Below are 10526 nucleotides of genomic sequence, written 5' to 3' on the forward strand. Positions count from 1 at the left end.
AAGAAATCTTTCTCATCAGAACATGTTGCATTGATCCCAAAGTAAGCATACAGTTTCAGTTTCCATGTTTTACTTTGTTCCTAATTTTTGCTACATCACAACATCCTACAGATTCTGAGTAAAATAAAACTCAATTTAGCTTTTTGAGCAGCTTTTTATCATTGATTCTTGTTGAACATTATTTGTCACTGAGCCCAGCTTTTCAGGTAACATTACTTTTCAGGTAATGTATTTTCTTTTTAGGTAAACCCAATCAGCATATCTTTTAAATGGCTTGTGCAATACTTGGAATATTTTTGCATGATGTTATTATTACAAACCCTGCTTGCATGATATTCTCTAATAAGTGATGCAAGATGAATTTTCAGTGAATTCGCATCATTATGCTTTGAGGATTTGAAAAACTGTAATTGACAAAAGTATTACTGCCACAACCATCCATGGCCCCACAAACAGCAACCACTATACATTGTTACATAACTGGGGTGTTTCACGTAGCACTATTTACATTCTAAGTGTGCAATACTTCTGCCAATCAGCTCCCCTACTTTTGAACTATGATCACTGCATGCTTACACAAGCAACAAGAAAAACTACTGAATCAGAACTATGCCCTGTTCCTGCAGTGTCATCCAACTACACTAGTTGTATATCATCATTCACATTTTCAGTTATAACAGCTGAGCTACTGTTTCATGAAGGATATGTGGAAATCAGCAACTCGGGTTCAATGAAGATAAAGCCGGAGCAGATCAGTTAACTCAAGAGAGGGAGAGCAGCATTTCCTGTTAATTTCCTCTTATTTTCAAGCCTGGTTTCATGGAAACAAGTTCAGCTGAGATCAAGGGATTTAGGAATGTATTGCAAAAATTACAAAATATTGTATGGCATTATTAGCAACTTTATATATAAATTGAATAAATAAATAAAGTTAGAAAGAGAGGTCTATAATTCTTACATTTTGTTTTATATACATGTAACTTGCATAAGTTGCAGATGAAAACAAGGTGTCATTTCTCATTTTTTTTATAATCCAGATTCTTGGGAAATATCCTTATTTGTAAATATTAACCAAACCATAAACTTACTCCAAGATAGCTAATATTTCTACCATTAAAATATTTCACTCTTCCTTCCAGGCTAAGCTATCAACAGTATTACAAAGCATGGTTTTTACAAGCACTAGAAAATTATGTAAGAAGACTCTGCTTCTATCTTGTTAGTTTCCAGTGCTATTATTTGTTCATTCAGCTCTATGCTACCGTTCTCAAAACTTAGTGATTGTGTAATATACCGGAGGTATATGTTCACACTAAGTTCCATTAACTCTTTAACATAATGTTCCCCATTCTGGGGATTGTTCTCTCTCTTTAACATTATGTTCCCCAAATTTCCAGTTCTAATTGAAGACTAAAATCTCTAACAATAGGAGACCTACTATATATTCATCTAGTACCTGTAGATGGCAATATTATTGATTCTGATGAGAAAAAATTATTAAACTATTGCTTAAACTATTGGTTCTTGCTCTGCTTTTCAAGAGATTGAGAGTTGAAAGAATGTAAAGCAAATGGCTGGAATAAATCACTTGCATAAAAACTATAACACAGAAATTAAATAACCATGAAATTTCAAAGTGCCTTCAGGGATGAATGGGTGCTATAAATGAATGTGGACTGAATACAAAAGTGAGTGATTATTACAAGATGAGATGTTTGATCATATAGTGAGAATGACTAAGAATCAAATCACAAAACTAGAGTGATAGGGAAGATGTACACTGAGGAATTCAGGGTTGGATGGAGTTGGTGTGTTGTTGTTCTTATTACAGTAAAAACCAAAAATATACACATCACGTAATTAATAGATTTACTAAAAACTAAGATCATCAATTACAACAAAGTAATATTAGTCACTGTGAATGAATTGGGTGGCCATATAAATTGCATGCATGCATAAATAAATAAAATATTAGTCAACTCCAAAAGACTTCTACAGGCACATAACAACATTCAGAAATATTTAGAGATCAAATCATTCTAATCCAACAGTAGGTACTGAAGACAGAACAAGTGTGAGCACCCTGCAGAATTAATATTAACAGAATTGTACAAGTATGGAAATCTTTATGAAAAATACAATACTGTATAACCAAAATGGACTATGATTTCAATAAGATCTATTCTGCACAGGCAGTGCCAGTCTTCTTATGGAATTTTCTTAGTTCCAGTACAGCTGTTGATAACACATTAAAGTGTGCTAATGTCATAGCTCTTCTATATTTATTTCTATTTGACTTAAATATCTAGCTACATTGAGGCTGACTACTTAAATAGATTCTTTCAGGCAAACAGGTTTTCACATCTTGCCCTTCTATAGGTAGAATTCTCTGCTTTGATTCTGACCTGATACACTCAAAACCTAAAGCTATCAGCTACCCATGATTCAACTTTTGCAAAAGAGAACCTTTCCATCTAATAATAAAACTGTCAGCTAAAATTAAACAGATTAATGCAGAAGGGGGGGAAATAACTTTAACTAATAATTTAGGATGATTAATCCACACTGCAGTTTCAATTAATTACACCAGTTTCTTGATAAAGAACCATGCTTGGGACACACCAGGGTATCTCAAATATGTTTCTGAAAAACCTGGCTTGTAAAGACTCCAAAACAGTGGAATTGTTGTAGGCAAAATTCCTTAAAAATAGAGAAGCGAAAAGGCAATGTACGAAGTGGTAAATAGATGCAGTAGAAGCAAGGAAAATTTGCAAGGATAGAAAGATATGCAGAATTATATCAGCGTGAATTAGATTAACCACTTCTTTTTCTTATCTCATGCCTCTAATTTCTTTGGCTTACTGGTTCTAACTTTTTCTGCCCTTTCTATAACATTGCTTACCACAAAAATGATGTCTACTTAACATCTTGATATCTACTTATGTATATATGTCTACTTGATGTCTACTTACATTATATGAATGTATGCATGTTTGCCCTTGGAGAACATCAAAACACTTCTTTTGAAAGAAAGGGAAAACTCTAAGTACAGAGATGATTTCTAGATATTAGTATAATGCTTCCATTTTACATTAGCCTAAATTTTACCAACTCAGCTTCGCTGACCTGGAAAGCTAAGCAGAGTTTGCCCTGGTTAGTACTTGGATGGGATGGTACCTAGGAAGTTCAGCAGTAGAGGCAAACAGAGAATTTCCAAATACACCCTGAAAACAGCAATGGCAAACCTGGATGAACCTAGCCTGGATGCAAGCCTGCAGAGCTTGAGCTTGACTCAAAGGCAACTTTGCTTTAAAATTTTTCCCTTACCAAGGACCTTCCATATGGATTAATTAGAACCCAGTACTGTACTAGCTACAGTACAAATTACGCTGTACATAGAAACAAGAGCATCAGGAGTAGATCTAGGTCAAGAAATGTAGAAGAGTGGGGGAATCACAATCTAATTTTCCAAATGAAGAGATTTTGTGAACAAGTATACCCTGTTGTGTGTGAACATATCAGATTTCAAATAAATTTATGAATAAAGCCATACAGATGAACCTCAGCTGTATTACTCAGCCTTCAAAAACATACATTATTATTAGATGTTTATCCTACCTTTTTTATATATTTAACTCAAGGCGGCGAACATAACTAATACTCCTGCCTATTTTCCCCACAACCACCACCCTATGAGGTGGATTGGGCTGAGAGAGTGTGACTGGCCCAAAGTCATCCAGCCGGCTTTCAAGCTTAAGAGAGGCCTAGAATTCACAATCTGCTGGTTTCTAGGCCAGCACCTTCACTACTACACTACGCTTTCATAGAGGGGGAAAGGGAGAGGGAGAGAGATTTTATATATATCTTTTCTATCTATTTACTTTTCACATCCTTTCTAATTCCTCCTTCAGGCCCTGGTACTTCTCCAGCTTCTCATACTCCTCCTTCCTGATGTTGCTGTCACTTGGCACTGCTACATCTGTCACCACTGTCTTCTGGTCCTTGTCTGCTACCACGATGTCTGGTTGATTGGCCAGTCCCTGCCTGTCCATCTGGATCTGGAAGTCCCACAGGATCTTAGCCCTGTTATTCTCCACGACGTTCTGCGGAATCTCCCATCTGGACTTTGGGGGGGGGGTCTAGCCCATACACTGTGCAGGTGTTCCTGACCACAATGCCAGCTACTTGGTTGTGCTGTTCAGTATATGCTGTTCCTGCCTGCATCTTACACCCTGCCACTATGTGTTGGGCTGTCTCTGAGGCCTCTCTGCACAATCTGCACCTTGGTTTCTATCTAGTGTGGAAGACCCGTTTCTATGGATCTGGTGCTTAGCGCCTGTTCTTGTGCTGCTATGATCAGTGCCTCAGGGCTGTCTCTTAGTCCAGCCACTGGTGGGATTTCCCAACGTCAGCTACCTCAATCTGTCAATGGCACATCCCCTGCAGGGGCTTGCCTTGCCATGGCACTTCCTTTGCTGCTTCAGGCATTCTCTCAGCGGCTCACCTTTGGGTGCCATCTTACTGATGTATTCCTGGATGCTCTGGGTTTCATCCAGGGCAGTGGCTTTGACACTCACCAGACCCCACCACCCTCTTTCCGGCTGGTGTACAGTCTCTGGGTGTTGGACTTGGGTGGAAACCTCCGTACAGTGTGAGGAGCTTCCGGGTCTTCACACTGGCAGCTCCATGTCCTCCCTTGGCCAGCTCAGTATACCAGAAGTCCCCCCCACAACAATCTGACAATGTGTGTGGGATGGATGGAGATATATATACGATACTGCAGATATAGAAGATACACGTATAATGTATCTATAATATATTATAAAAGGTAATAGGTAAGCTATATTGTATCTGCAAGCAGACTTCCATCCTGCTGCCCGGTGAACTAGATCGGAATTGATTCCTTGCCCTGCAACAAGCGTGCGTTCCAATACAGGAAACGCGTTATCCCCACATCCCCTCCCACGGAGGCCCAGGGATGAGCCTGGGATGCGCCTGCATCACTGCAGGTGAATTCGCCCCGTGCCTCACCGCAGCCACCCATTTTGTGGCAAGGGAAGATGGAGGCAGGCGAGAAGGAGAGCCCCCCCGCCCCCCCGGCCAGGGAAGGCGCTTCTCCTCCTGGCCCGACCCGCTCCCTCCCCCGCCTGCCGCCCGCCGCCGGGGAGACGAGCGAGGCTGCCGAAGCGGAGGCGAGGGGCACGTGCGCGCGGCCCTGCGCGAGGCGGGGGTCTCGGCGCGCGCGCGCACGGCCAGCTGGGGCAAGCGGCGCCGGGTCCGCGAGGGGGAGAGGGGCTCCGATCCGGAGCCGGAGGGCGAGGCGGGCATCAGTCCGGCGCAGGGCGACAGGGGCCCGAGGGGCAGACCGGGCTGCGGGGGCCCCGCGGAGGGGCGTGACAGCCGGGCTGCGGCTGCGGGGGAAGGCGACGGCGGCGCCCAGCCGAGCCTCCAGCAGCCGGGGCACCGACCTCGAGGGGGGGGCGGCTGAGCGGGATAAGCCCAACGTGGGGGAGAGAGACGACGCCTCTGGAGGCGAACGGGGGGCCGGCGAGGGATGATGGGAGCGGGAGTCCGCGGCTGAGGGGCGGCGAGGGCGAGGGGCGCCGGGTCCCTCTTCCGCATCCCCTCACCTGCCATCGCAAGGAGCAGCGACTGGAAATGGCGGCGGCGGCGGCGGCGGCGGCCGGAGACGGCCGGAGGCGGCCCGAGGCGGAGGAGCAGGCTGAGGCGGCGGCGGCAGCGGGGCAGGAGCGCGCGCGAACCACGACCCACCGCGGCGTGAGGGGAGGGGGCGTGGCCGGGAGGCGAGGGGCGTGGCGCGGGCAGGCGGGGCCCGCCCTCGCAAGATGGCGCGCGGCGCGGCTGCGCCTCTCGCCCCGCCCAGTCCCGCTCGCGCGGGCGGCAGCCCCGCCCCCTGGCGTCACGCGCTGGGGCGGGCCTGCCGCTGCCGGAAAAGCCGGCGGTGCGTTCGCTTCGGGGGTGGCTTATGGGTGCCGTGTTCGCTGCGGAGGATGGGTGGGGGGCGCGGGGAGCTCGGGCGCGCTCTGGCTCGCCGAGGCCGAGGCGAAAGCCTGGAAGGGAAGAACGAACGCGGCCACGCCTGCGAGCCGCGATGACGTCACGCCATGAGGTCATCGGCCAAAGGGCATCTCGCTAATTGGCGTCAGTCGCCACCGATGCAAAGTGCGCGGTGCGCGTCGCTGTTGGCCCCCCCCGCAGCTGGTGTGTGTGTGCGCGCGCGTGTCTTTTGTGTATGTGTTTGCACGTATGTATGTACGGGTGTGTGTGTGTATATCTTGTGCGTGTGTGTATTTTGGCCATTTGCAGCCTTCTCCTCCACGTACCTTGGGCATATTCAGTCCGTCCCTCGGCGGACTGATCCAGCCGCGCGTCTCTCCAGGCGGCTCCCGATCAGATGCGCCCTGTGAGAGCTGAAGCCCGCGGCGGCCGGACAGTCGCCGGCGGGCTCTGCCCCGCCCGGGCTCCAGCGCAGAGCCGGCTTCTCGAGGGCTCCTCCTGGGCCCGCCAGGGTCGGGCGGACGCAGCCCGGTCCTCAGCCGGGGAGGGCTCTGAAGGCGACCCGCGGCGCCCTGAACGGCCCCGGGAGCACGTCGGGGGCCGATGCGCCAGGGGAGGCTTCCAACACCCTTCGAGGGCAGCCCCACGTGGAGCGCAGTGCAGTAGTCCGTTCCGGGGATCACGAGGGCGCGGGGGACCGTGAGCAGCCCCCCCGTCCGGGAACGGGCGCAACCGACCCAAAGGCCCTCCCAGCCGCGCGAGACCAGGAGGACACCCGCCTCGCAGAGTGGGCCTGTCTGGGCCGCCCCGTCTATATATGTCAGCTGTGGGCAACCGCTCAGGTTGTCCTTCCAAAGCCGGGACCTGCAGGTGGACGCTCCTGAGGAAGGACAGCGAGAAAACGCCGGGTAGAGTAGAGTAGAGTATCCGTGGCACACCCAAAATCCCACTTACATCTCCTCTGTGCCAACGGACTTTCCACCGACCCTGTAGGAAATCTGATTAATACGGTTCCCCAAGTTTTAAGTCTTTTTATAGTCATTTTATTAAAAATTACAATTAAAAACAAACTCATATAAAATAAAAACAGAACAGAAAGAAAAAGAAGAATATAGTAAAGAAAAAGAAAAGAATTATATAAAGAAATGGCTTCCCACCATCCTCCACCTCTTAAAATACAACAAATGATCTCTTCTTCCCATATCTTATCTATAAACAGATCCTTAAAGCCTCGTCGTTCAGTCCTGATCAGCAAAAGCCCATTAAGAGTTACCACATTTCTATTTTAGCCTTGATTAAATAAGCCAACTTTACATTCCTTTTACTTTTAACAATCTTGATCTTTAATCCCTTCAAATAACGTCCTAGACTTCTTTTCATTTTTTCTTTGTCCCTTCTCCCAAAACTCTTCAAAGCTTTAACAAGACTGTTTTGGAAGTCAAATATTGGAAAGCTATCCAAGTCACTCTTTTGGCTTGTTATTTGTATATCCTTTTTAATTATTATGACATCAGCTGATGCATTTGCATGTCCAGTGTAGCATCTTTTTCCATATCGTTCTTGTAGCCTGTCATTTGTTAAATCCATTTTCAGATCGGTCTCAGTCTTGTCCGCTAAAGCTTGTTCCTCTTCCATAACATCTTTTAAACACAGCCTGTCTGTCCTGCTTCGGGTTTCCACCACGCACACTCACACACGGTGGCTTATGGAGCTTAGCAATTTTACTCCAAGGCGGAAGAGCGAACAGCCAGCAAAGGAGTGTAAACAAAACTCAGGCTTGCCTGAAGAGCTCGCTTTCTAAAGAGGAGCGCGCAGCAGAGTAGTCCAAATCCAACTCCAGGGTTCCGAGAGCCTGGTCAGGGCGGTCAGCCAGTCCAGAGGTCAGAGGTTCAAGGTTGCAAACGCGAGCAGGATTTGCAGGAATGTTACACCAGAGCCGGAGGTCAGACGTTGTTTCCAGCAAAGAGACCAGAGGTCAGCTGGTTTGTACTCCCTCACTTGGCAAGGAGCCTATTAGACCTTTGCTGCTCTGCTCTCTACTCGTGGGGTGCAAGAGCTGGGAGGACTTACATCAGTGTTTCTCAACCTTGGCAACTTTCAGATGTGTGGACCAACTCCCAGAATTCCCCAGCCAGTCTTGCTGGCTGGGGAATTCTGGGAGTTGAAGTCCACACATCTGAAAGCTGCCAAGGTTGATCAGCCTCAGGTGATTCCTGGCTTTGCCCCTCCTGAGGCTGGACCATGACAGTAAACCCCTTAAAATTAATCTTTTAATCTCGAGGATGTTCACGTATTTGCATGTTTTAACCCTGGTTTCTTCTTCTCCTTTTTCCCTGTCTCTACCCTGTAGTTACAGTTTATTTTGTTTTGCTCATTTATTTATTACCTTGGGGGTGGTTTTCTTTTTCTCTTCTGCTCCAGATCAAAAGGCAAGGGATTTTTCTTTTCAAGAAAATGACAAGCCACTCACATTTTTACCTGCATAACCACAATATTGGGTAAACCACAGTTAACGATGGTTGGGTGTTCTGTGAGCACAATGTTCGGGATTTAGCGTGAGGTGTGAATCCGATTTTTTTCCCACTGCTGAATTTATGAGCTGTCCAAAATGATATGGGGAAATGTAATAGGTTATGCTGCCTCTTTTCTCCTCAAGAACTCTTGGTATGCGAGTATCATCACTACACATTTGGTCTTCACAGTTATTTTTCCCAAGCAGTTGTCTTCTTGATGTGTTGGACTACAACCCCCACCATCTCAGTTGGGATGGCTAGCTTAGGGGCACAAGAAGCAGCTCTGGTGAATTAAAAATGGGGTATATCACAGGATTTTTATTTGATTTTATTGTACAATAGCTAACAAATGTGCACGAGACATGTTTGATTTAGATTAAAGCTTTATAGGTTGCTTTTGGTAAAAGCCACGGAATAGCATCCAGTTGATTGATTGACTATGTGCCATCAAGTTGGAGCTGACTCTTAAGATAGATTGTGTCCAGGACGATCTGTCCCCAACCTGGTCCTTCAAGTCTTCCAACAGTGCCCTCATCATCACTGTAACTGAGTCCATCCCCCTTGCTGCTGGTCGTCCTCTTCTTTCTCCCTCCTTCCACCTTTGCCAGCATCAGAGCCTTCTCCAGAGAGCTAGATCTTTGCATTATGTATCCAAAGTAGGATCATCTGAGCCTGGTCATTTGTGCCTGGAGTGAGAACTCTGGGTTGATTTGTTCAATGATCCATCGGCTTGTTTTCTTGGCTGTCCACGGTTTTCTCAGGAGTCTTCTCCAACACCAAAGTTCAAAGGTGTCAATACTCTTTCTATCCTGCTTCTTCAAAGTCCAACTTTCGCTTCCGTAGAGTGTCACAGGGAATAACATTACCCGTCATAGCAAGTTTCCAGTTCCATATAGTAGGAAGGTGGCAGAAACACACTCATGCACAGCCATTTTTGGCTTTTTCAATGACCATTTGTTCTTCCAACAGACCACATGCTACTCGCTACCATTCTACCGGTATTTGCACATCTACATTTTTCTCCAACCATTTTTTCATTTTCAGTAAACATTTTACCAAGATGTACGAATACACCTTGTTCCAGTTTTTCACCAGTGATGTACATGTTGCAATTGCTCACTTCATTTTCCCTGTCAATACATTAATTTTCAGTTTCATGTTCCTCACTGCATTTAAACTTCACTGCAAATCTGGTTCTCAGCCAATAACATGGAATCTGTCCTGGCCAACTTACACATCCCGATCTTACTCCCTGCTCAGTGTTGAACCCTCTGCTAAATATTAAATTTATTGTCATGCATACTTTATTGTCATCATATATCACTCAGTGCATCAGCAACCAACCTTCAACTCCCTATTTTTATAAAACATTCAATAAATAAATAAATAAATTCAATGAATAAATAATTCAAGTTTATGCATTCTATGCTTTTGGTAGATAACATATGTTTCTCAATGACTGAAAAGCAAAAACAGGGTCTGCCTGTGATCTGCTCATCCTACACTTTCCAAGCATTACTGGTGATCACTTCTGGTGATCACCGAAACATCTTTGCAGACACAGTTAACAACTCAAAATCAAATATTTATTGCGGTCATAGACCAGCGTAAGGAGGGTGAGGTATAGAGATTAAATGCTGTTAACAACTAATCTCTCTGTTGTGTTTTGTGTTCACTCTTTACCTTTCTTTTTATATCAGCAACAACAGCATTTTCCCAGTTGTTATGCACTGATAGAGTCTTTAGCATGTATTAAACAAGTTGCCAGGCTACTCCATAAACAGACCACATTCATATTTTAATATTTCTCCAGCTTTGCCATCTACATCTGCAGCTTTACCATTTTTCAACATTTTCACAGCATTGATGACTTTCTTTTTTTTAACTGATCCTTTGGGGATGCCAAAATATGCAGCATTCATGTCAGTTCTGCTCTTTGACATGTAGCTGTGATTCCCACAGGAATCTCTAAGAACTCCTTCCAGCTTTCCCTTA

The 10526-nt window shown here is 45.7% G+C and overlaps 1 protein-coding gene across 2 annotated transcripts in view; it reads right to left on the reverse strand.

Annotated features, from left to right (window-relative positions):
- SLC23A2 (solute carrier family 23 member 2) overlaps window positions 1-5788 on the reverse strand; it is a 90069-nt gene extending 84281 nt beyond the window's left edge. For both annotated transcript variants that reach the window (XR_015798112.1, XM_088151873.1), the window contains exon 1: window positions 5631-5788. The gene's annotated coding sequence lies outside the window, so the exon portion shown is untranslated. The remainder of the gene's footprint in view (window positions 1-5630) is intronic.
- Window positions 5789-10526: the final 4738 nt, after the last annotated feature.

The sequence above is a fragment of the Python bivittatus genome, unplaced genomic scaffold (genome assembly GCF_059951505.1).
Source record: "Python bivittatus isolate LINGU-HERP-01145 unplaced genomic scaffold, Pbiv_v1 ctg000680_np1212, whole genome shotgun sequence".
Lineage (NCBI taxonomy): Eukaryota > Metazoa > Chordata > Lepidosauria > Squamata > Pythonidae > Python > Python bivittatus.